At 39.4% G+C, this 23,039-nt stretch overlaps 1 protein-coding gene across 15 annotated transcripts in view; it reads right to left on the bottom strand.

Annotated features, from left to right (window-relative positions):
- Window positions 1–23,039, bottom strand: part of dlgap1a (discs, large (Drosophila) homolog-associated protein 1a) — an 890,995-nt gene that overhangs the window by 249,177 nt on the left and 618,779 nt on the right. For 3 of the 15 annotated variants that reach the window (XM_063062219.1, XM_063062166.1, XM_063062264.1), the window contains one exon: window positions 2,616–2,717. The exons of 11 other annotated variants lie outside the window; for them this stretch is intronic. The gene's annotated coding sequence lies outside the window, so the exon portion shown is untranslated. Of the gene's footprint in view, window positions 1–2,615; window positions 2,718–8,142; window positions 8,213–23,039 lie in introns of those variants that run through there. One more of the 15 variants, XM_063062284.1, reaches the window with a different exon arrangement.

The following is a 23,039-nucleotide window of genomic DNA, read 5'->3' as shown; positions in this document are numbered from 1 at the left end:
ATTGCGTCTATTCTATTTTAGAACTCAGTGCCTGGCAACACACAACAGAGTTACAAGCTAAGATTCACAAGATTTTGACTCTAACAATTTAGAGAGTCTGTGAATTCTCCTTAAAAATGTTGCTACCATTAGAAATTAATCTCTATCCTTCATATGGCATGAAAGTTACAATCTTAACTGATGAGCCCAATTTCCAGGCAAGAAACAATCCATTATCACCTCAAAATTTTATTCAATTTTTCTTGTGACAATATTAAACCTCATCTCTAATGAGATCCCTGCTGAGAGCAGCTAGTCTACTGGACAAGTACAATCGACTTAACCTATATTATCATCACTTTGGAATAAAGATCGCTCCAATCTTGGCCATGTAGTTGCAGTGAGCAAATGATGCCTGTGTGTGTGTGTGCGCGCGCGTGTGTGTGCATGTCCAGTTACATTGTTTACATGCTTGACACTGGACTCCCAGAGAAAGAAATCTCTCCATCCTCGCAAGAAACAGAGGAACTGATTTAAGGATGTTCTTGGAGCAATGCTTTGGATTACCTGGTCAATGACCACACAATATAGAGTAGGGGTATTCTGGATGGCACTGAGAACTTTGAGCCCCTTCATCAAGAACACACAGAAGGCTAGAATAAACTGCAGAACCTATGTGCTTAGTCAAAGACACTAATCAAGAACTTCCTGCAGCAACTGTGGGAGTCTCTGGGTCTCACATTGATTTATCTGCTGCCTCAGAACCCACAGAACATTAATGGAAGCAAGTGCTCCTCAACTTGAGGACTGTATCAAAGAGGAACATAACTTTTGAAGTGTGGGAACTGAGAAACAAATTTCTACACAGAGCAATAAGTTAATGACCAGATGATCTGTTTTAGTGGTGTTAATTAGGAGAAGATTATTGGCACAATGAGAGGCTCTTCTCTCATTGAGAAGAATGGGAGAGAGGGCAAATGTGGCCTCACATTAGGTCTCATTCAAAGGACAATAGCTCCAACACATTTGTACTCCCTCAATACTCAGAGCCAGGAAAAGTACAAAAGCTTCCATTGCCACCTTTGCAAACTATATTATTTTAATTATAATTGCCTAGATTGCAATTTATTCTGTCTTTCATTCCTTAAATAAAATAACATAGAATATGTATGTGGAATATTAAAATAAGAATATTGATTTATATAAAAATAGAGAATGTAAGAATACTTGACAGATCAGGTAGCATCTATGAGGAGATAGACTAAGGATAAATGTATCAGGTCATTGATTTTCATGAGATCTGTATTTACTTCTGTGTCTAGGAACGTCTTCCTGAGAATAAACTGCAAGAAGTAGATTTCCAAAGGAAGCAATGTTTCCTATTAGGTTTTGCTAGCTGTTTTAAACCAGCCTGACGCTGTTGGACAATTCTTTTAGGGCTTGGGAATACTGAGGATTTTGTACTGGTACATTCATTCATAAAGATATTTTCTTCATGGAAAAATACCTTATGAAGTTTTAGTTTTGATTCTATAAAGCTTTTCACCATAATTGAAGAAAATGATTCATACTTTCAATTCTAAAATCCCTCGTAAGAGGAAACATTCTCTTCAATTCTATCCTGTCAAAATCTCTCAGCGCTTTCTACGGTATGCTTCAATCAAGTTACCTATTACTTTTCTTAAGTTGCTCAGATATAATATGGCTTGTTCCACATTTAATTTTTTAAAAGTATTTTCAATTGTTTATCTTAAATATAATGCATTGCTCATGCTGGAAGGGAAGCAGACAGTGCTGGCAAATGCTGTGCATATCTGGCAGCCTCCCGGCATCTGTGCATAATGAATAGACCGGTTTAATGCTAAGGCAATGTTATATCAGTCTATATTTTCTTCTCTATTTATTTCAACTATACTCCTAATATTAATATTCTTTTGGAGGAAAGTAAGGCCATAAAGGCATGAGAAATAGGACTAGGAGACATCTGGTCCTTTGAATTTGTTTAAGCATTAATAAAGGCCATGCCTAATCTCCTTTCTCAACACCACTTTCCTGCATCATCTCTATATCCTTTGATTTTCCTGATATGCAGATGACAGAACACCCATACAATTCCGCCTCCTTGTCCCCCAACCCCGGTGTGGAGAATTCTAAATATTATTTTTCCTGTAAACACAAATAAAAATCAGGAAGGATTTAGTGCAGAGTTCAATAAATATTTTCAGGACTTCAAAGATCTTATTATGAGGACCGATTACATGGACTATGTTTGTATTCCCTGAAACACAGAAAGTTGGGGTGACATAACTGAGGGTTATGCGATTATGAAGTCAGTGATAATTGATGGAAAGCTTTTGTATGGGATAAGAAGGAAAGGCCCATTCTACTATAAGATTATAAATTATATAGAACTAAGGGAGACGGATGGAATTTGAAAAGCAATTTGGCCCTGATGTCTCTAGTCCTGAGAGAAAGAACATATTTAAGGGGTTGAAAGGTGTAATCCTTATCCATATTTGTCAAAAAAGAATCTTCTTAAAATAAAAGCAGAATTCTGGCATTTTAAATGGAAACTTAATTTTGTTGACATACAAAATTATTCCCTATCTGGCAGCAGACCCACATGAAGACCATACCTGATCACAAATCAGCCTGTAGAACAGCGCAGGAGATTGACACACACACATAATTTGACTTTAAGGGACTTATGCCGGAACTACTTGCCCCTTCTGGGAAATCTAAAACAAGAGAATATCATGTTAAATGTGGAGCTGACCCTTTCAGGAATGAAGTTAGGTTGCATTTTTACATAGAAAGGCTGGTATAAAAATGTATTTCTTTCATAAATGGCAATTTGCATTATGTCAAATATTAACTTTAAATCTTCTCCTGATAATCTTTTGTTAACCAAAATTATGAAGTGATTTGGAAGATGTAGAGTTAAGCCAAAACAACCACATTCTCATTAAGTGCAAACCAGTCTTCAAAAGGTTAAGCCACCTCATTCTGTTCATATATTCTAATGATGTAACAAACTTCTGCAAACATCATTGAAATAAAGGTTTATAATCTCTTTTAAGATCTGTTGATCAAGGGATAAGTATGTTCTTGGACAATGGGCACCATTTCTTTCCCACTGTTGTCATAGAAGCTTTTACTTCAACTTGGGAGTGCAGGCAAAGCCTAGTTTAATGTCTAATTGCGAGACACTATTTTGATACATGTCAACCTAAGTTTTTGTTTTCAGGTCTTTAAAACTGGATTTCATCCTATAATCTTTTGATTCAAGAGGAAAGAGTCATGATTAACACATGAACTTAACACGCTGATGCATACAATGGAAATAGAGAAACCATGCTATCATTAGAAATTTGTACCTCTTTGTGACAAAAAGCAGTATAAATGATTTATGAAGATAACAGTGCACATAGTTCAATCAGAGGATGAAAAATTTAATCATGTAGGTATGAATCACTGCTTAAAAAGATACCGAAAATAATATTTAATAGGTCTGATCTTATTTTTAGCAGAACATTCCCCTCTTCTATGCTCTTGAAGGTAATGACTCACACTAAGCTAACAGCAGAATTCCAATACCTCATCACAGTTATGTGAGCCATGATGGTGGGCGTGTGGATAATTTGATATATCAAAATTAAATCCAATCTTCTCCTTAATTGATCTCAATATATGCCCTTTCAGGCAGATGTTGATTACAAAAGAAGCCAAATTGATTGTTTACCCCTTCCTAACCTAAATTATTATCTACCACAGACTCCTTGTCATTGCCACACCTGAGATCAGTTTTCAGTCCAGTAATTTAATGGGCAGTATATTTATTAGAAAACAAATTTGTATTTGTACTTTAAAACTTAAGAAATGCCTTTCTTCTTTGCAATACCATTTCATGAGCTTATTTTCCTATGTCACAGGCATTTAGTTTTAAGCCTTGCAATATACATTTCCTATAAGAAATATCACAATTATGTTCTTCCTTTTTGCTTCCTCCAAAGAAATTACAGTTATATTTGCACCCTTCCTGTCTTTCAGTTTTACTCCAGGAATTTAATCACCAAAATCTACACTAACACTCCTGAGCAATAAATGTTCTGTCAGTTTATTATCAAAGTATGTATATATCATCAGATACTAACTACCCTGAGATTCATTTTCTTGAGGGGATTCACAGTTGATACAAAGAAACACAAATAAATCAATGAAAAACTGCACATAAACAAAGATTGACAAGCACCCAATGTGTATAAAGTAATTACATGTTCAGCACAGCATTGTGGGCCGAAGGGCCTGTATTGTGCTGTAGGTTTTCTATGTTTCTATGTATAAGAAGACAAAGTGTGCAATTATCAAAAAAAAAAATATTGTGAACATGAGTTGTAGACTTCTTGAAAGTGAGTTCATAGGTTGTGGAACAGTTCAGTGTTGAGGTGAGTGAAATTATCCACACTGGTTCAGGAGCTTAACGGTTGAAGGGCATTATCTGCTCCTGAACCTGGTGGTGTGGGATGATTGGTTCCTATACTTCCTTCCTGATGGCAACAGCAATAAGAGAGGACGCCTGGGTGGCAGGGATGCTTCATAACTGATGTTGCTTTCTTGTGGCAGCGCTCCTTGTAGATATTCCCAATGGTGGGGAGGGCTTTGCCTGTGATGGACTTGGCTGTATTCACTAATTTTATGCCTTTCTCTTCATGGGTATTGGTGTTTACAAACCAGGCCATAATACAACTAGTCAGGATTCTCTCCACCATGCATCTATAGAAGTTTGTTAAAGCTTTAGATGATCTACAGAATCTGTGGAACCTTCTAAGAAAGTAAAGGTGTTGCTGTGCTGTTTTTGCAATGGCACGTACATACAGGTCACAGAACAGTTCCTCAGAAATGATAATATCAAGGAGTTTAAAGTTATTGACCCTCTCCACCTCCGATCCCCGGATGAGGACTGGCTCATAGACCTCTTGCTTCTTCCTCCTGTAGAAAGAAATCAGCTTTTTGGTCTTGCTGATGTGGGTTGAAAGGTTGTGGTTGTCTTGGCACCATTCAACCAGATTTTTAGTACCGTTCCTACCGTTTGTATATGTCACATTATCAGCACCACTGATTTGGCCAGCTACAGTGGTGATCTCAGTGAACGTGAACATGGCATGTAGAGTGTTATCTTTTGCATGAGATGAAAAATCAAGAAGCATGAAAGAACACTCAAAAGATCCTATATCACCATTGTCCTGACTAATATATCCTTACTCAATATTACTGAAATAAAATTTTTGTCTTTATAATGCTGTGGTTTGAAGTTTTTCTTCACTAATTGGCTGTTGTAATTCCTACCGTACAGCAATGATTATGCTCCAGAAATAATTAATTGGCACTGAAGAGCTTGGAATGCCCTGAGGAGTTGTGTCAGAAAAAAATAGAAAATTCATCCATGATTCAATTTTCTTTCAGCAGTGTTGAAGAAATTACTTTTGACTGATGTGCATTTGGGGAAGTTGTGCAAAAGTGCACCAGAAATTTCACTGGTGAGATCACAATTCATGTTTTCGATAAAATTAATTATAGAATAACAAATACTAAAGCTTCTTTGAATTATTAACTGTGAATAGAATATTATCATTTGCTTTTACTCTTTCTTAGATATCTACATTGTATTTGAGTAAACTGATTTATCACTAATGAAAATTATATTTAATAGTTTAGGGAGTTTTGTTGGTGTGGATAATCAGTGTTTCAGTAATTGTGTTTTTGATATGAATAAATGTTCATGTATCGTATAGTCTACAGTATAATAAGGGACTAATTTATGTTTCAGTAACATGTCACTGCATGCGTTATTAGGCGCGTATTGATCTGTACGTGTGTGCCGAGTTCGGTTTCTGCCAGTGAAGAACCATGAATCTTAGCTCCCGTCTCCAGCGTTTTTATTAATAGCATTGTTGTGTAACCAGGCCACATACCCAACAAATTGATGACGAGCTTAATGAACCTACATCGTATTGGTACGCTGTGTTTTAATTGATAATGACAATTGGAAGAAGAGCACAAGGAACAAGCCAAGGAGCGGGAGAAGGAGGCAGAGAGAGACTGCGAGTCTGAAAGGAAGCGGGAGCACAGCCAGGGTCAGAGACGTCAGGAGACTAAGGGACACTGTTGGAACCGCAGCACGTCCAGGTGAGACCACAGTCGGTGCTGACCCCAGGGACTGAGGGTCTGCCTGCCCCCAAAGGGAGATAAAAAGGAGCGACACACACACATCTAGATGGGGTGTGCTCACGGCACTAGCAAAAAGGATACGTGAGTCAAAAAGGAATATAAGGGGAGAACGGGGCTTAATTAACATAACAAAGATGGTGATGATTGGAACCATTACAGCATTTGATAGTGGCATTGAAGACTGGGCAACTTACATTGAGAGAGTGGAGTTATATTGTGAGGCTAACAGTGTTAAGGATAAAAAGAAAGCCAGGGTCTTACTCAGTATTATGGGAGCAAAATCTTACGGCCTGCTATGAAGCTTGTTAACCCCTGAAAAGCCAGCTGACAAAACATTCAAGCAAATAGTAGACACTCTTGAACAGCATTTAAACCCCAGACCAATAGTCATTGCTGAAAGATTTAAATTTCACAATTGGAATCAGAGCAAAAATGAAAGCATTTCTGAATATTGCGCTGAATTGTGCAAATTATCAGAACATTGTCAATTTGGAGCTGGTTTATCGGATGCATTGAGGGACACGTTAGTGTGTGGCAGGCACTGTGAAACCACACAGAAGAAGCTTCTGTGTGAAAGAGACCTTACATTCGAGAAAGCGCTAAACTTTGTAATATTAATTAAAACAGCGGCATGGGGTGCTTCCGAGATACAACAAAAATCTCTGGAATATGCCACAAATAAAATGTCACTGAATAGGAATGAAGGACAGAAATTTTACCATTGTGGGAACAGGTCACACGATCCAGATGACTGCCGGTTTAAAGACAAAGAATGCAGAAACTGCGGCAAACAGGGCCACATTGGCAGAGTATGCAAAGCTAGTCAACAGCAGAAAAAGGGCAAAATACAGAGAAACAAGAAGCCCCAGGAAGGAAAATAAAACAAGGTACACAAAATGAAAGAAGGCGGTTCTGATGAAAGCAGTTCTGATGGAAACAACTCCGACAAAAGTGAATTGTCTTGTCGGCAACTTCACAGCGTGAAAGAGACAGATGATCGAAGAGTAATATGGATCACTCCACAAGTGGCAGGCGTGAGATTGAAAATGGAATTGGGCATAGGCTCAGCTTTAACAGTGATCTCTGTACACGACTACAAACGACTGTTTTCTCACATACCTCTGAAACGAACTAAACTACTGCTAAAGACTTACACAGGATAGAAAGTGCATCCCAAAGGTAAAATTGAAGTGACAGTGACCTACGGAGACAAAACACAGCAGCTGAACCTCTATGTACTGAAAAGTGGAGGACCACCATTGCTGGGACGTGAATGGCTCAGGAAAATCCAGTTGGACTGGCACACTATCAAGACAATAGTTGTGTCAACAAAGGAGGGCAGCTCGGTGGGGAAGATGTCCGCAGCTCTCCTCTCACCCATTGTCGACTATTACAATGACGAGGAGGATGAATGCAATATCCATAGCTGTGACTCGGATGAAGATACAGAGGATGCAAGGGAGACAGATATTGCCAATAAGCAGGATGATGAAGGCTACCTGGAAGTAAAAGAGCAGATGTACCAGGAGAAATTGACATCTCTCAAAAGACAGCTACAGCAGTTACAGGAAGGCACTTTGCAGGAGTATCAGAAAAAGATGAAGAAACTAGATCAACAATACAAGGAAAGAATATGAAATGCAGAGCTTTTTCTGCAACTGGAGACAGAACAAGTGGAAAGGAATTATATTACTGCAAAGAGAAGAAAGCAGCAGTGAAGGAATTTGAAGATAAAAAGATTGAGTTAGAAGAATAGAAAAAGATGATTGAGAATGGGAGGCTAACAATGGAACTCACAGGAGATTCTATGGTGGTAAAGCCAATAAAGACTAGGAAACTAAAGCCCAATTTATACTTCTGTGTCAAATGTACGCCATGGGTACCAGGTACCCTACGCCGTACAGTGATGTGCACCTCCCCAAGAATGTAACTCACGCGTTGCGGCGACGCAGACTGCAACATCTGTGATTGGTCGGCTTGGTAGCATCGCATTTCCTCCTATGCATTTCGGTTGCTTTTCTCCGCCATGTCTGTACACTGATGCGAAATAAATGGTTGGAGACAATGAAGCAAATCGTCAAATCTACCTGCCGACATCCGAAAATATTTGAAATGCATTTCCTCGTGCATGTCTCTCACGAAGAAACTCAACACAGTGGCACAGAAACCCCATCGCCAACTAGCATTTTGATGGTGAATTGCAGAGCGACGCAGACACAACTACTCATGCTCGCTATGGCGTAGGGCTATGCAAAAGTATAAATCAGCCCCACGGCATAGTCCGTACGCACAAGTATAAATCCCTCTTGTACCCCATCCGTTATTTATTTATATACACACATTCTTTTTCTCTCACTCCTTTTTCTCCTTCTGTCCCTCCCACTATACCCCTTGCCCATCCTCTGAGTTTTCCCCCCTCCCCCTTTTCCTTCTCCCTGGGCCTCCTGTTCCATGATCCTCTCATATCCCTTTTGCCAATCACCTGTCCAGCTCTTGGCTCCATCCCTCCCCCTCCTATCTTCTCCTATCATTTTGGATCTCCCTCTCCCACTTTCAAATCTCTTACTATCTCTTTTTTCAGTTAGTCCTGCCGAAGGGTCTCGGCCCAAAACGTCAACTGTATCTCTTTCTAGAGATGCTGCCTAGCCTACTGCGTTCACCAGCAACTTTGATGTGTGTTGCTCTCCTAAGATACCCTTCTTCTCTTAATATATTTACAGAATCTCTTAGGATTCTTCTTTATCTTACCTGCGAAGAACCCGAGGGGCACCATTGGGTATATTTAAGGCAGAGTTTGATAGATTCTTGGTTAGTCAGGGCATGAGAGGATATGGGGAGAAGGTAAGAAGTTGAAGCTGAGAGAGAAAATGGATAAGCCATGATGAAATGGCAGAGCAGACTCGATGGCCCAAATAGCTTAATTCTGTTTTGTCTTCTGAAATTGTCCTCAGACCCTGAATTTTTAGTCTAATGAATCCCAGGATAGCTATGGGAATTATTCTTTTTAAAATATCTGATATATAATTCAAATTTATGGCTCTATAATGTTAGAATTGTCAGATTATCAATAAATTGAATCCTGCAATATTTGTGAATTAATGCAAGGTTCAACTCATAGCAGTAAGTGGTAGGAAAAAAAAGGAAAGGATAGCTTGGAGTCAGTTGTTACATTAATATTGCTGTAATTTCTCAACCTAAGTAAGGGTATTTCACAAAGGAATAGGAATTTAGATTTTTCGTCATTTACTAAAGATCCATAGTTACAACTTTTGTACTGCTGTTAAGATCCTTAGTTATAACTTTCTTATTGTTAGTATTAATTAAGTTGAAGACCCATTGTAAACAAAAGTAGGCAGAGGGAGACATTAGTACTAAATTCCCAATATTTTTCTGGTTCAGAAACCTGGAACACTCTAACCATTAGCCCTGTGAGTTTACTTTCACCTTAGGGAATAAATGTTAAAGAAAAAGATTTGTTATCACATTTTCAAGGATGTTAGGGGTGGGCAATACCATTTACTGTATCTTGCCAGACATCCTCATCAATGTAAATGAATAAAACAATGTTTTTGCTTTGAGCCATTTTGAACTTCACTGTACAGCATGGAATCGGCCCTTCTGGACCTTTCGAGCCTCGCCACCCAGCAATCCCCCAATTTAATCCTAACCTAATTACGGGACAATTTACAATGCTCAATCAGCCTACCAAATGGTACATCTTTGGAATGGGGAGGAACACAAAAACATTCTTGCATGAAGAACATACCAACTCCTTACAGGCAGGGGCAGGAATTGAACCCCAGTTGCCTGTACTGTAAGTCATTGTGCTAGCCACTCTGCTACCGGGCTGCTCCTTATCTGAGTTTGTTTCACATAATCATCCCCTTTGTCATTTAATTATCCATGGTGTTACGGACATGACCCTCATGTTTTTTTTCCCTGCCCCTTTGCCCTATCATGTATTTTCTTTAAAACGTTTAGTTCATGATAGATTCACATTCTAATGGAAGGTCATTTCTTTTCATGGATGCTGATTGATTGGCTGTGTATTCATAGGATTCTTCTGAGTTCTGCATTTTGAATGCTCTGAAACAATAATTTAATCAAGATGAAATCACAAAACTCAAGAGTGAAACTAGAATGCTTTTTAATTAGTTTGTGAACTCTAGATTTGATTAGTAGCTTGAAATTACACCAGAACTATTTCTTCATAATTTATTTAAGAGATGGTTGCCATCTTTTGTGTTACTGTCTGTGCTGAAGTTAACTGTTAATCAACCTTTCGTCACTGACATTGTAATGATACTTATATTGTAGCAACACTAAGTCATTACTACAAACTTATGAAATAATACATTGTTGAATAAGAATTTCTCAGCCTATTATTTATTAGTTTAAAATAGATCTCTCAGAATAATCTCTCATGGCAATAGGAAATTCAAATTAAATTGTTGGTGATCATTTCATGTTTTACTTATTAATTTTATATTAGTGGTGAAATAAGAAAGGAGAAAGAAAATTATCTTTACTAAGAAATACAGAGCTACCAAGAACAACAGTACTTCTATTTTTACTCAAACACAGTATGAAAATTCCTTGGAGCAAAATGGGTTGAGAAGAGATTTGATAGAGGCAAACATGATCATAGTTGGTTAGCTAAAATAAGAGGGAAGCTGTTCCCATTAACAAGGACCAGAGGGCACATATTCAACATCTTGAACTAAGTTAAAAAGGGATGTGAGTAAGAATTTGTTTGTGAGGAGAGTACTTATAATCTGAACCTCATTGCCTATAGGGGTGGTAGAAACAAAATCTATCCAGGCTTTCAAAAGGGAATTGAATGTCATTGAAAAGAGACTCTCCACCAAATCCAAACTGGAAAGAATGGCCTTCAAGCTCTGCATAAAGTCAGTCTGCATCAATGTACCAGGTTGTTGTTAAATCCCTTATTTTCTGTTTTCTGGTAGCATCCTGGGAAAGAGAAAGGGAATGGGAGCAATGGAAATACTCTGGTAGTACCATAGATTCAATGGCCCTTAATGATTCCATGACTCTAAATGGTGATTTCAAAATCTTAATCATTTGACTCAGACTAGACATCTTGTAATTTTATAGTAGGGCAGCAGGGTAAAAGCAAAGCCATTATTCAATCATCACATTAAAATCCATGATGCAGAAAATTGGTTAAATGCATTTAATAAATAATGGATTTTTCTCACTGGTAAGAGATAATGGAATGCATTTCCTGCTATTTAGCCTCACATGTCTATTCTACCATTCTATAAGATCATAACTGATATCCATATATCTCTGATCTTCCTTCATATTTCTTAATAACTGTAATTATGACTAAATTGTCAGATTAAGCAATAACAATGAATTAGCATCTTTTACACTTGCAGAGAAGAATTCTAAATTTTATTACTCTTGACATGTTGAATTTGATTTAGAGACAATGGACTCTGATTACAACCAGTTACCCTATCATTTCTCTTTAATATTTCAAAAATCAATCTAATCTCTTTTCTCTGATAAATTAAAAGCAATTTAATACAAGTTTATTTAGTGGATGAAAAAAAAATCTAAAAGAAGTGGGGGTGGGGCAGGTGTGGTAAAACAATTTCCCCAGCAATGTGAGGATGTGTAAAATTGCTTACATATTCTAAAGGTTGCTCTGAGGTTACTGAAGAGAGAAGCAATTGCTGTTTCAAGAGTTAATAACAACATACTAAGAAGTAATTGCACTTTCTCACTGTAACAATGGAAAGCAAAATTTGAGCACAGCTTCACAGCAGCAACAGCAATTCTGTTGAGATGGAGTCAGCCTCAACATTCAATTGTGTTGTCGCTCCTTTCTTCAATCTGTCAAGGGGAAATACACTACACCAGAGTGAGTGGGGTAGATTCTTCATTCAGGGTCCCTTTTGGGTATATGGCCTGTGGAATGATTCACATCTCAGAGATAACCTGTCTTTCTCTTCCACTCCCCAGATTTCTGGATCTTTCTTAGCAGATATTTAAAAAAAACTGCAGCATTTTACCACCCATTTTGCCTTGTGCAATTATCTGACTGGTTGCATTATCACCCTCTCTCACCATCTATTCAAAGTTCCCTGCCCTGCCTGAACTCTCACAGCACATTCCCACATATACACTTATTAAAAAAAATGTTAGTCTCAGAAAAACATAATTACTGGTGCTGACTGTACTATTCAGTGGCAGCAGTGGGCTGTACTCCACTTTCAAAATTTTTCCAGTGAACTGCAACATGCTGCCATGCCTACGTGGTGCATTTAGCATGTGGCCGGGGATGTATATTTAGGCTTTAATCTCTAACTCTTGTAGCCCTCACTGAAGATCAGCAAAATGAAATATTAAGCAGGTTTCTCTCCCGACAAATGGTGCAGATGTTTTCCAATACTTTCTATTTATGCTTAAAGATTTTTTTTTAACAATTTAAAATTTATATTTGATTAAAATTTGCATTTTATGGTTTAAATTTGCAAATCAATCTTGAAATATCTCTGAATAAAATAATCTTTTTGAGTAAATTTAGTTTCTCTATGACTCACTCTTGTATAAATCATAATACAACTTTATATGGCTCACGGAGCTGGAGAACTGATTAGAGGTCAGGATATAAGGATTTTATTGTTCAGCATAGTGCTTGTATTAGATTACTGTCAAGCCAGTCTCAAATAAATAAACATATAGATTTGAAATGCAATGACATTTTTTTCACAAAGAAATTAATTCTAGAATGAATGAGATTTATTTTAAAAAAAAGTGTCCTGAAAATAATCTGGGTATGATATTAATTCAATTCTGAGTTGGTTGTGAGTATACAGTATTAATCACTTCATTCAGTAAAGAACGAATGATGGGACCAAAATAGAGGAAAAGAGGAATATAGTTTGAATTTAGAAGATATGAAGCTAAAGTGGTAGTCCTGGAAAACAGGAAATGGCATTGCAATATGGGTTGTACCTGTTGCTTTCGATGCACGTCGCATGCTAACTTCCTGCTGGCACGCATTTGTATTATTGCTACAATCAACCAGCTCTAAGCTTGCTATTTAATGGCCTTACTTCTCAGCAGCATTTCAACACCATGAGTGGCTCGCATCATTTTATATTCATCTGCACCACATAAAAATCTACATTTCTGTAAGGAGATGTATCTTGTGGCTGCCACATGTGGTGGCAGGCATATGGAAATCAATCTGGATTAGGAAACATTGAATAACTGTTCAACATGGAAGTGAATCTCTTCCACAACAGATTAAGATGGGGAAGGAGGGGAGAAGGAGGAATCTGACTGACCTGCAGCAAATTGGGAGATGACTGTACGAATAACAGCAGAGTGCCTTTTAATTCATGACAGGCATCAAGTCTCAAGGACCTGAATGGTGCGTTGCAGTTGGTGAGGTGAAGAGGGTTGAGAGTTTTACATTCCTAGGAGTGAATATCACCAGACATCTGCTCTGATACCAAGACCAAGAAAGATCAATAACATCTCTACTTCTTCAGCAGGCTACAGAAATTTGGCATGCCCCTTTGACCCTCACCAATTTTTAAAGTTCCACCTTTGAAAGCATTCTATCCTGATGCAACCTGATTTGATATGGTAATTAGTCTGTCTGTGATCATAAGAAACTGCATAGAGTTGAGAACATAGCTCAGTACATCATAGAACCCATCTCCTCTCTGACTCTATTTATACTTCTCACTGCTTTGGTAAAGCAGGCAGCATAATTGAAACCACCATCCATCCTGGACATTTTCTATTCTCCCTCACATCAGGCAGAAGATACAAAAGCCCATAAACACTTACCAGCAGAGTCAAAGATAGCTTCCATTCCACTGTTATAAGACTAGTAAGTGCTTCCCTAGTATGATGAAATGGACTCTTGACTTCACAATCTATCTTGCTGTAATCTTGAACCTTACCTTCTTACTGTGTTGCACTGTCTCTGTATTGTAAAACTTTATTTTGCAATCTGTTATTGTTTTGTCCTGTACTAATGTTTGTAAATGATACCACCATAGTGGGCTGTATCTCAAGTAACAGTGACTCAGAGTACGAGAAGTAGAGGTTAAGTAACATGGTGTCATGAAAACACTTTTCCCTCAATGAAAACAAAACAGAACAGCTGGTCATTGACCTCGGGGGTGGCTGGCCACATGCTTCTCTCTATGTCAACTTTGCTGAGTTTGAGCAAGTTGAGAGCTTTAATGTTGTGAGCCATGCGGGCCTCTGGGGCTTGCCATCGAGCATTGAGTGATTGGGTTTCTTGCGCTCCTATATTCACTAATTATTAGGGCTGCTAAGCCCAAGTGCTTTCAGTTTAATCTTGTCAAGTTAAACGTGACTCTCGTTCTCTGGAAGCAGAGTCCTTCACCGTGTGTTTGGTAGAATGATTTGTCTTGTGGAGTTGCTTGGTCATGCTCCTGATGTTCTGTTGGTATTCCTGTGTCTAACCTCTCGTTCCTGTCTCTTCGTGGGTAGTCTGCCATTCCTCCACTCCTGGGTTGAGTCAGTGCCAATGATCACTGTGACAAGACTCTGATGTCTGCTACCCCTGGGTTGAGTTGATGCCAGTGACCGCTGTGATGGAGAGAGTGTGCTGTTCAGGTCCAGTCCTGTGAGCTCACACTATGACAGAAGGATTCCACTTTGAATGCACCCAGCAGAGGTTCTACAGAGGCTTGGACATCAGTTGGCAGGGGGGATGCCTTCTTTATTTAGTCTGGTCGCCGAGGGTTCCTGAAGTTTTTGTGTTGAAGGTTCCCAAAGGTTTCATTTCAAGCTTCTCCAGTCTATGTTCAAGATTTTTCCTGGGGTTCTCTGTGCTGACAAAGTTTGTAATGTCTCCCATGGTATGCTGTGTTTCTGAGTGATGTGCCATGTTTCCAAGCTGTATGCAATGCAGAGTTTCCAAGTAAGATGCAATGCACTGCTCCTGATTTATATGCACACTGTTCCTGTTTTTCTGGCCCTGTCTCGAGAGCATGAGCTCTACCCTGGGGTTTTTCCAACCCTGTCATCATGTCTTCCCAGGGTTTTTCCAGCCCTGCCTTGAGAGCACCAGGTCTGTTGCAGGTTTTTCTAGCCCTGTCTGCAGTTCCCCAGGGCTCCGTGGGCTGTCAGGTGCCAGGCTTGGGAAGAGAGGTACTGTCATGAGCCCTGTGGGACTCTGGTTTGCCATAGAACATAGGGCTCCTGGGTTTCCTGAATGCCTGTATTTACTAATAGTTAGAGCCGTTTAGCCAGGCATTTGATCTTGTCAAGTTAATTATGACTGGCACATGTTTCCCAAATTCTAAAAGCATGTATTAACAGGCTCAAGAACAGTGCGGATTGGTGATAACATCTCCTCCTCGCTGATGATCAACACTAGCGCACCTTTGGTGTGTGCTTAGCCTACTGCTCTACTCTCTGTATACACATGACTGTGTGGTTAGGCATAGCTCAAATACCATCTATAAATTTGCTGATGATACAACCATAGTTGGTACAATCTCAGGTGGTGACGAGAGGGTGTACAGGAGTGAGATATGCCAACTAGTGGAATGGTGCCGCAGCAACAACCTGGCACTCAACATCAGTAAGACAAAAGAGCTGATTGTGGACTTCAGGAAGGGTAAGACGAAGGAACACATACCAATCATCTTAGAGGAATCAGAAGTGGAGAGAGTGAGCAGCTTCAAGTTCCTGGGTGTCAAGATCTATGAGGATCTAACCTGGTCCCAACATATCGATGTAGTTATAAAGAAGGCAAGACAGCAGCTATACTTCATTAGGAGTTTGAAGAGATTTGGCATGTTAACAAATACACTCAAAAACTTCAATAGTTGTACTGTGGAGAGCATTCTGACAGGCTGCATCACTGTCTGCTATGCAGGGGCTACTGCACAGGACCGAAAGAAACTGCAGATGGTTGCAAATCTAGTCAGCTCCATCTTGGATCCTAGCCTGCAAAGTACCCAGGACAACTTTAGGGAGCGGTGTCTCAGAAAGGCAGCGTGCATTATTAAGGATCTCCAGCACCCAGGGCATGCCCTTTTCTCACTGTTACCATCAGGTAGGAGGTACAGAAGCCTGAAGGCACACACTCAGTGATTCAGGAACAGATTCTTTCCCTTTGCCATCGATTCCTAAATGGACATTGAATCTTTGGACACCACCTCACTTTTTAAAAAATGTACAGTATTTCTGTTTCTGCATGTTTTAAAAAATCTATTCAATATATGTAATTGATTTACTTGTTTATTATTATTTTAATTTAATTTATTATTATTATTTAATATTAATATTTCTTTGCTAGATTATTTATTGCATTGTACTGCTGCTGCTAAGTTAACAAATTTCATGTCACATGCCGGTGACAATAATTCTGATTCTGAGTTTCTACCTCCCTGTTATAAGACTATAAAATGGTTCTCTATTATGATAAGATGGACTCTTGACCTCATAATCTAACTCATTATGATTTTCTACCTTATTGTTTAGCTGCACTGTGCTATCTCTGTAGCAGTTACCAATTTGCCAATTTAACAAAAGGTCAGTGACCACATTAACAGCTGATGGTGGAGCAGCAAGACGATAATGAAAATGCTGTCAGATTTCTGCTGACAAGTGGTGGTGCCTTCCAGAATTTCTGAAGGAATTTATCTTGATTTCAAGGTTTCTATACAAACCAAACAAAATATACAATTGGAAGCAAAATGTCTTGCAATACAGCATGACTAAGAAGTTGAGTAGAAGGCACACAGAACGGGAAAATGATAAGAATGAAGAGAGAGATGGGAGGTGGGTGAGGTACAGGAGGGAAAGGAATCACAAGAGGACTTGTCCACACGGTATGTTCAGGGACCAATGATTCTCATAGAATCTCAGTAAAAGGTAATGTGTATATTGTAGAATTGATAGCAGACACAACACCTTACACTGCAATCTGCACTGATTACATTTGTTCATCATAGAGTTGGTGTGTGGCAATAAGTGGCAATTCATATAGGTCAGTGCTCAGTACCCTGGCATTAGGCAGGAAGCCTTCATTCTGTGACAGTCCACTGTCTCATCCACACTCCAGTCAGAACAAATGGAGAGGTTAATGGATATGACCACATGACTCAAGTATGTGACTAAAGTGACATGGGCAATGTAAACAGAGTGAAAGCTATTCTGTTACGATAAATGCAGAAGTAAACACAACTGACATGCCAAAACAATGATCTCAGTGCCTGGATAGCTGTTGAACAGCCCTACTTTGGGAATGGGGGCAAAGAATTAATGTTGCTTGCTGTGTGCTGGACATCCTTGGCACTGCACTTACCAACAGCTGAGTACAGGATAAGGAAGGGTTAGAGAAGAGGCAATGCAGATCATTCCTTTTCTGGCCAAGTGGCTTTTAACGATGTATGGATAAATAGGACCCTCTTGTCCACTCATTGGAAGCCCTCACCTTTTCTTATTTTTTTGTTGATCTGGTGGAAGACAATTAACCTCCAAATGGGAAGACAGTATATAAAGATGTACTTCATATGAAGATCTGAAGTTAGATAAGTTACCTGGACCAAATGTTTTTTACCCCAGGGTTCTGAAAGAAGTGGCTAAAGAGATCACAGAGGCATTAGTAATCATCTTTCAAGAATCACTAGATTCTGGAATGGCTCTGGAAGACAGAAAAATTGCAAATGTCACTCCACACTTCAAGAAGGAAGAGAGGCAGAAGAAAGGAAACTATAGGCCAGTTTGTCTGACCTCAGTGGTTGGAAGGTGCTGGAGTCAGTTATTAAGGATGAGTTCTTTTGGTACTTGGCTTAAAAAGAGGATCTTCATAGCAGTCATAGAGTCCATTCTCACGTACAGATGCGAGATGTGGACACTCACCAAGACTATGCGAAAGTCTCTAGATTGTTGCTCTACACAAATGCTCCGGATGGCTCTTGACGTGAGTTAGCAATAGCACATGACAAACATTGAGCTCTATGACGACCTACCGATGCTCACCACTAAAATCGAGGCAAGAAGGCTGCAACTAGCGGGGCACTGTCTATGCCATCCCGAGCTACCTGCCAGCCTAGTCATCATATAGGAGCCCAAGCATGGGAGGATGAACACTGGGCGCCCTCCCAAGACTATGGTCAACACGCTCCTGGAAGACAGCTTCGTGTCTAATGTAGATGAACTGAACACACTGATGAGGGAGAGGGAGAAGTGGAGAGTCCGTCATCGTGCTTGACACCTGCCCCATAGGCCTGAGTTGATGTAGTAGTAGTAGTCTTTGGGTACTTGGAGGCACATGATAAAATAGGCCATAGTCAGCATGGTTTTCTCAAAGGAAAATCTTGCCTTACAAATCTGTTGAAACTCTTTGAAGAATTAACAAGCCGGATAGACAAAGGAGAATCAAATGATGTTGTGTACTGGGGTTTTTAGAAGGCCTTTATCAAGGTGCCACAATGCTTAACAAGCTACGAGACCATAGTATCACAGGAAAGATTCTAGCATGGATAAATCTGTGGCTGATTGGCAGGAAGCAAAGAGTGCGAATAAATGGAGCCTTTTCTGGTTGGTTGCTGGTGACTAGTGGTTCTTCCACAGGGGTCTGGGTTGGAACAAACTCTTTTTATATTATATGTCCATGATTTGGATGATGGAATTGATGGCCTTGTTGCAAAGTTTGCCAATGATATGAAGGTATGTGAAGGGCAGGTAGGGAGGATACAGAAGGACATAGATAGATTAGGAGAATGGGCAAAGAAATGGCAGATGGAATACAGTGTTAGGAAGTGTATGGTCATGCACTTTGGTAGAAGAAATGAAAGGAATGACTATTGTCTAAATGGTGCGAAAATTCAAAAACTTGAATTTGAAACAAGGATTTTGGAGTCCTTGTGCAGGATTCCCTTAAGCTTAATTTACAGGTTGAGTCTGTGGTGAGGAAGGCAAATGCAATGTTAACATTCATTTCAAGAGGACTGAAGCAAGGATGTAATGTTGAGACTTTATAAAGCACTGGTGAGGCCTCACTTGGAGTATTGTGAGCAGTTTTGGGCCCCTTATTTTAGAAAGGATATGCTGAAGCTGGAGAAGGTTCAAAGGAGGTTCACGAAAATGATTCCAGGATTGAATAGTTTGTCGTATGCAGAGTGTTTGATGGTTCTGGATCTGTATTCACTAGAATTCAGAAGAGTGCAAGGTGACCTCATTGAAACCTATTGAATGGTGAAAGTCCTTGATAGAGGATGTGAAGAGGATGTTTCCTATGATAGGAGAATCCAAAACCAAAGGACACAGGCACAGAATAGAGATGCATCCTTTTAGAACAGAGATTAGGAGGTAATTCTTTAGCCAGATGCTGTGGAATCTGTGGAATTCTTTGGCAACTGTGGAAGCCAAGTCTTTATTTCATATTTTAAGGCAGAGGTTGATAGATTCTTGATTTTTCAGGGCACGAAGCGATATGGGGAGAAGGCAGGAGATTGGGGCTGAGAGAAAAATTGGATCTCGATGTGTTAAATGGCCTAATTCTGCTCTGCTTCTATATCTTAAGGTCTTAAGAAGGGGCTGATGAAAAGTCTCGGCCTGAAATGTCAACCGTACTCTTTTCCATAGATGCTGCCTAGCCTGCTGAGTTCCTACAGCATTTTGTGTGTGTTGCTTGGATTTCCAGCACATGCAGATTTTCTCATGTTTGAGACAGCATATGACATTTCCAGATGACCTTAAGCAGCTTTGGGTCCACTGCTCCAGGCAATTCTTTGCATGAGAACAAATATGTGAGTAGGTGATTTTAAGCAGCTACAAGGACACCAGCAGACTCACTGAGTTGCAAATGCTATCATCTTCAACACTATTGGTGATCTGTTGTTGGGCACATTGCAGGGTTGCTGTGTAAGTCCATTTGACCATAGTATCCAGAGACACAATGGCAGCACTCTGAATGTGACAGCGAGAAGCAAACTTGTGAGTGCAACCCAAGATTCAACTAGAGTGCCCAGAAAACAATTGACTTCTGCAATTACGTTGGCCAATATCCGTACTCTGGAAATTGCAGCACTTGACCTCCATTACTGTCTGTGCTGTGTCTAGTTTCTACAATCTCCCTGTGATCATGTGAGCTTCCCATGAGTGATTGAGAGAATATTTCCCACAACCCAGGGATGTTCTGTTTGGTAGGTTAACTGGCCACTGCAAATTACAACTTGTATGTGTGGATGGTAAGAGAAATAGAGGATAGCGGGAAGATAGTGGGCATGTGAGGGAGAGCAGGTTACAGGGAATGGAACTCATAGGATTGCTCTGAGAAACACAGTGGGCTAAATTGCTTCTTTCTATGTTGTAAGAGATGCCCACTATCACACAACAACTTATAGCCTGAAGGGCAAGTTCGAAGTGGATCCAGTCTGAGGGTGAACTTATGTCCAAGCTGGAAAGAATGGGCCTCAAGCTCTGCACAGCATCACATAGCAAGATGTTGTCCAATCTCCTGTTTCCTGCTTTCTGACAGACTTCTCCAACTTACCAAGGATTTCATTGTGTATATTAATCAGCATGCTGTTGATGACTGCTGAGGTTCTCACTGTCTTCTGCTGCAATTATACAGAGGCAATACTTTTGAAGTTAATTCTAAGCAATATAGTCAGTTCAGTAAGTGTGCAAGGTGCCTTGTAAAACAAGTGGAAAAATCCTAATGTCAGAGTCTAAGGTGAAGTGATAGATCTGTGGCTGATTGGCAGGAAGCAAAGAGTGCGAATAAATGGAGCCTTTTCTGGTTGGTTGCTGGTGACTAGTGGTTCTTCCACAGGGGTCTGGGTTGGAACCAACTCTTTTTATATTAATATGTCCATGATTTGGATGATGGAATTGATGGTCTTGTTGCAAAGTTTGCCAATGATATGAAGGTATGCGAAGGGCAGGTAGGGAGGATACAGAAGGACACAGACAGATTAGGAGACTTACACTTACACCTTCCTGAAACATTAACGATAGGGGAACTGTAAGATAAATAGTTTATCAGAATAGTCCATACTCAAGGTCAAGTTTATCATCATTCAACTGTACACATGTACAACAACATTCCTCCAGACCAAGGTTATATTACATATAACTCACACACATAACACATAAAGTAATATTACCACAAATAAATTAACGAGTGATAAGATGCATATACAAAACAAGTTAAAAAGTAAACAGTATAACACCAGTGGCACTTCATACATGATGAGACCTGGGTGGTAGCAGGGAGTTCCATAGTCTTATGCCTGGAGGAGGAAGCTATTTCCCATCATAACAGTTCTTGCTGTAATGCTGTGGTACCTCCAGCCTGATGGTAGGAGCTCAAAGAGATTGTTAGACGGATGGGAGGGATCACTGATAATGCTAAGGGCCCTGCATGGGCAGCACTCCTGAGAAATACCTCTGATGGGTGGAAGAGAGACCTCAATGATCCTCTCAGAAGTTCTCGCAACCCTTTGTAGGGATTTGTGGCCAGGTGCCTTGCAATTCCTGTACCAACATAACACATACAAAAAGCTGGAGAAACTCAGATCTCAGGCAGCTTCTAAGAAAATCAATAAACAGTCGATGTTTTGTGCCGACACCCTTCATCAGGACTGGAAATATCTGACTTCTGAGGAGAAATTTTACCCTTTTTGGGGAGTGGGAACCAAAACCTCATCTTATGTTCATCTTTAGATAGAAATTTCTATTTTATATCATTTAAATGTTAAATGCAGCAATAAGCTAAATAGAAACACATTGTTCATTCTTGAAAGAACATCTAGCGGACAGTTAGCCTAAATGTTCAGCCCTTAAGAATAAGGCCAATTTGACTGTTAAAATTTTTTTTTATAGATTCAATTCTTTAGTTACCCTTAGCATTCTCTAGAGCAAATAAATTAATAAAACATAGATAGAAGTATTCCACCTAAACACTAGGAAAGTGATGATTCAGAGGAAATACGTACAGATTAAATATTTAAAAAGCAGCTGACATTTATCAGCATTGCAATGTTGTTTATAATAGCATAAAGCAGTAGAAATACGAGTTGTCAGCAAAAATGTAACAATATGGATAGAAAGTATAATATTTTAAATTTAATATATGAATTGTCTGTATTTCAATAATCTCCACTTTATTCGTTCATTTTCTCTTTGGAAAACACAACAGAAACTAAAAATAAATGCAATTTATTATATTCAGTCTGCATTTCCCACCAACCATAAGCTATAAACCTAAGGTGTTATATTTGCATCTTGAAATCTGGACTACATTCTACAAATAATAACAACACTGATAGTCACAACATTTGGAAACACTTTTAAATTGCAACACTTCAAAATAAATCCTTCCTAGTACACAATTTATAGAATGTGTCTAAAGTACATTGCATCAGGCTGTATTCACTCCGCCAATGACAGAATTGTTTGGTATTAAAATCTATAAGCCCTACATTATCAGACCCTCAATAAAGTTTAATACTTTAGGAATCCAGCTGCTCTGTCTACGTTTGTTTGCTTTACCTAATTTTAAAGCACCTAAGTTAATGGGAGTAATTTTATGGTGGGTGGGAACTGAAGAAAGCCTCACAGAGTAGGACTGGGTAGATTCTCTGCTCATGAATGAATAGGTAGGTATGGAATGTCAGGCAAAAGTCTCGAGTTGAGAGTTGTGAATAACCACAAGGCAATGTGCTTAGCCCTCTGCTCTACTCGTTTTACAGTTATGACTATGAGGCAAAGCACAGCTTCAGTGCCATATTTAAGATTGCTGATGACATCGCTGTCGCTGGCCAAATCAAAGTTGATGGTGAATCAGC

Source organism: Mobula hypostoma, chromosome 1, assembly GCF_963921235.1.
Source record: "Mobula hypostoma chromosome 1, sMobHyp1.1, whole genome shotgun sequence".
Lineage (NCBI taxonomy): Eukaryota > Metazoa > Chordata > Chondrichthyes > Myliobatiformes > Myliobatidae > Mobula > Mobula hypostoma.
Note: the sequence above shows the minus strand (reverse complement) of the source record. Positions and strands in the feature narration are given on the sequence as shown.